The sequence below is a fragment of the Triticum aestivum genome, chromosome 2D (genome assembly GCF_018294505.1).
Source record: "Triticum aestivum cultivar Chinese Spring chromosome 2D, IWGSC CS RefSeq v2.1, whole genome shotgun sequence".
NCBI lineage: Eukaryota > Viridiplantae > Streptophyta > Magnoliopsida > Poales > Poaceae > Triticum > Triticum aestivum.
The window spans coordinates 536,601,427-536,606,103 of NC_057799.1; positions in this window are offsets into that span (position 1 = coordinate 536,601,427).

Below are 4,677 nucleotides of genomic sequence, written 5' to 3' on the forward strand. Positions count from 1 at the left end.
TAGAGGTTTATAAAAGCTTTTTAGTTCATTCCTTTAGTACCGGTTCTAAGGCTGTTACAAAGGCATTTCATTTGGTACCGGTTCTAAGGCTGGGGCCCCACGAGCACCTTTAGTACCGGTTCGTGGCATGAACCGGTAAAAGAGTTTTTTAGTTGATTCTTTCTGCAGTTGTTTTTTAGTCCCACCTCGCCAAGCGAGAGGCACTCGCAGCGGTTTATAAGCCCTGAGTGCAGAGACTATGAAGGAGAGGCGCAATGCTCACCTGCACGTTGCTTAGCTTCAGGCCTTGAGGAAGTGGTGTAGACTGCACGGAGCTATCAGGGTTTCGGACGAAAACTACACATAGCTTCGTGCAATCTACACTATTCCTCAAGGCCTGAAGCTAAGCAACGTGCAGGTGAGCATTGCGCCTCTCTTTTATTTTTAATAACTTATTACAACTCCGGACTTCTTGTGTGTTCAAAATGCAACATTCAAAGCCACAACATCAATTTCGAACCCTTTCTGTCTTCATTTGTTATTTGTCATGCATTTACTGATTTTTTTGAGCTATAAGACTCTGAAATTGAAAAGCATTTAAATGAACTACGAAAAGGTTGAAAGTTGGCATGGTATCATCATTTCACCCACATAGCATGTGCTGAAAACTGGATGCACTTCGTGTACAAAACGGACAATCTGTTTCGAGATATCTGGGTTTCATACGAAAACTCGTCTGTTACAACAGGCATTTCAAATGAACTACGAAAAGGTTGAAAGTTGGCATGGTATCATCATAATAGTTGTGGAGAGAAAGTCTTCACTTTTTGTTCGTTTGTGTCCTTTGCTTATTGCGCCGTAACCATGGATAATTTTCATCGTTTATCAGGATGCTTGGGTCAGCCTTGACTTTGAAGGGAGGAATTTCATGGAACTTTTCATAATCTTCAGACATGTCTGCCTTGCCCTCCACTTCCATGATGTCCTTTTTCCTGAAAGAACTATGTGGCGCTTTGGCTCATCGTATGATGTATTCGCTTCCTTATCTTTTTTTTCTCGGTTTGGTAGACATGTCCTTCACATAGATAACATGTGCCACATCATTGGCTAGGACGAACGGTTCGTCAGTGTACCCAAGATTGTTCAGATCCACTGTTGTCATTCCGTACTGTGGGTCTACCTGTACCCCGCCTCCTGACAGATTGACCCATTTGCACTTAAACAAAGGGACCTTAAAATCATGTCCGTAGTCAAGTTCCCATATGTCCACTATGTAACCATAATATGTGTCCTTTCCCCTCTTGGTTGCTGCATCAAAGCGGACACCGCTGTTTTGGTTGGTCCTCTTTTGATCTTGGGCGATCGTGTAAAATGTATTCCCATTTATCTCGTATCCTTTGTAAGTCAATACAGTCGAAGATGGTCCCCTGGACAACGAGTACAGCTCATCACAAACAGTGTTGTCACCTCTGAGACGTGTTTCCAACCAACTGCTGAAAGTCCTGATGTGTTCACATGTAATCCAGTCGTCACACTGCTCCGGGTGTTTGGAGCGCAGACTGTTCTTGTGTTCATCGACATACGGGGTCACCAAGGTAGAGTTCTGTAGAACTGTGTAGTGTGCTTGAGACCAAGAATGCCCGTCCCTGCATATTATTGAGTCCCCTCCAAGCGTGCCTTTTCCAGTCAGTCTCCCCTCATACCGCGATTTAGGGAGACCTATCTTCTTAAGGCCAGGAATGAAGTCAACACAAAACCCAATGACATCCTCTGTTTGATGGCCCATGGAGATGCTTCCTTCTGGCCTAGCGCGGTTACGGACATATTTCTTTAGGACTCCCATGAACCTCTCAAAGGGGAACATATTGTGTAGAAATACGGGGCCCAGAATGACAATCTCGTCGACTAGATGAACTAGGACGTGCGTCATGATATTGAAGAAGGATGGTGGGAACACCAGCTCGAAACTGACAAGACATTGCGCCACATCACTCCTTAGCCTTGGTATGATTTCTGGATCGATCACCTTCTGAGAGATTGCATTGAGGAATGCACATAGCTTCACAATGGCTAATCGGACGTTTTCCGGTAGAAGCCCCCTCAATGCAACCGGAAGCAGTTGCGTCATAATCACGTGGCAGTCATGAGACTTTAGGTTCTGGAACTTTTTCTCTGGCATATTTATTATTCCCTTTATATTCGACGAGAAGCCAGTCGGGACCTTCATACTGAGCAGGCATTCAAAGAAGATTTCCTTCTCTTCTTTGGTAAGAGCGTAGCTGGCAGGACCTTCATACTGCTTTGGAGGCATGCCGTCTTTTTCGTGCAAACGTTGCAGGTCCTCCCGTGCCTCAGGTGTATCTTTTGTCTTCCCATACACGCCCAAGAAGCCTAGCAGGTTCACGCAAAGGTTCTTCGTCACGTGCATCACGTCGATTGAAGAGCGGACCTCTAGGTCTTTCCAGTAGGGTAGGTCCCAAAATATAGATTTCTTCTTCCACATGGGTGCGCGTCCCTCAGCGTCATTCGGAACAGCTAGTCCGCCGGGACCCTTTCCAAAGATTACGTGTAAATCATTGACCATAGCAAGTACGTGATCACCGGTACGCATGGCGGGCTTCTTCCGGTGATCTGCCTCGCCTTTGAAATGCTTGCCTTTCTTTCGACATTGATGGTTGGTCGGAAGAAATCGACGATGGCCCAGGTACACATTCTTCCTGCATTTGTCCAGGTATATACTTTCGGTGTCAGCTAAACAGTGCGTGCATGCGTGGTATCCCTTGTTTGTCTGTCCTGAAAGGTTACTGAGAGCGGGCCAATCGTTGATGGTTACAAACAGCAACGCGTGCAGGTTAAATTCCTCCTGTTTGTGCTCATCCCACACACGTACACCGTTTCCATTCCACAGCTATAAAAGTTCTTCAACTAATGGCCTTAGGTACACATCAATGTCGTTGCCGGGTTGCTTAGGGCCTTGGATGAGAATTGGCATCATAATGAACTTCCTCTTCATGCACATCCAAGGAGGAAGGTTATACATACATAGAGTCACGGGCCAGGTGCTGTGATTGCTGCTCTGCTCCCCGAAAGGATTAATGCCATCCGCGCTTAAACCAAACCATACGTTCCTTGGGTCACCTGCAAACTCAGCCCCGTACTTTCTCTCGATTTTTCTCCACTGCGACCCCGTCAGCGGGTGCTCTCAACTTCCCGTCTTTCTTACGGTCCTCTCTGTGCCATCGCATCAACTTGGCATGCTCTTTGTTTCTGAACAGACGTTTCAACCGTGGTATTATAGGAGCATACCACATCACCTTCCAGGAACCCTCTTCCTGCGGGGCTCGCCGTCAACATCACCAGGGTCATCTCGTCTGATCTTATACCGCAATGCACCGCATACCGGCATGCGTTCAAATCCTCGTACGCACCGCGGTAGAGGATGCAGTCATTAGGGCATGCATGTATCTTCTGCACCTCCAATCCTAGAGGGCATACGACCTTCTTTGCTGCGTACGTACTGTCGGGCAATTCGTTATCCTTGGAAGCTTCTTCAATATTTTCAGTAGCTTCTCAAATCCTTTGTCAGGCACAGCATTCTCTGCCTTCCACTGCAGCAATTCCAGTACGGTACCGAGCTTTGTGTTGCCATCTTCGCAATTGGGGTACAACCCTTTTTTGTGATCCTCTAACATGCGATCGAACTTCAGCTTCTCCTTTTGACTTTCGCATTGTGTCCTTGCATCAACAATGACCCGGCGGAGATCATCATCATCGGGCACATCGTCTGGTTCCTCTTGATCTTCAGCAGCTTCCCCCGTTGCAGCATCACCGTATTCAGGGGGCACATAGTTGTCATCGTCCTCTTCTTCTTTGCTGTCTTCCATCATAACCCCTATTTCTCCGTGCCTCGTCCAAACATTATAGTGTGGCATGAAACCCTTATAAAGCAGGTGGGTGTGAAGGATTTTCCGGTCAGAGTAAGACTTCGTATTCCCACAATTAGGGCATGGACAACACATAAAACCATTCTGCTTGTTTGCCTCAGCCACTTCGAGAAAATTATGCACGCCCTTAATGTACTCAGAGGTGTGTCTGTCACCGTACATCCATTGCCGGTTCATCTGCGTGCATTATATATAATTATGTGTGTCAAAAGTAAGAAAATTAGACAAGTATCTATCTAAAGTAAGACGGCGACGAGATCGGCGCGGGTGATCGACGGCGGTGAAGACGGGGACGGGGCGTGACGGACCGCTAAACCTAGACAAATCTCGAGAAAAATGGAGCTCGGAGGTCGAGCTTTGAGAGCCCATTGTGCATTATATATAACTAGTGTGGCTCGGGCATTTCATCGAACACCTCATGTGCATAGGAGGTGAGCTAGAGCACCCAAATGCCCTCCCCTCGCCGGCCAGCAAAAAACAGAGCATTGTCGAGTGCTCTGCCGCGGCGATGGGGTATATATAGGCAACTCATTTGTCCCGATTCGTGGCTGGAACCGCGACTAAAGCGCCCCCTTCTATCCCGGTTCGAGCCACGAACCAGGACCCATGGTTGTGGGCCAGGAGCGAGGCCCATTGGTCCCGGTTCATGGCTAGAACCGGGACAAATGGGTCCAGACGAACCGGGACCAATGCCCACGAGGCCCCGGCCAGCCCCCTGGGCTCATGAACCGGAAAGAATGCCCCCCATGGGCCC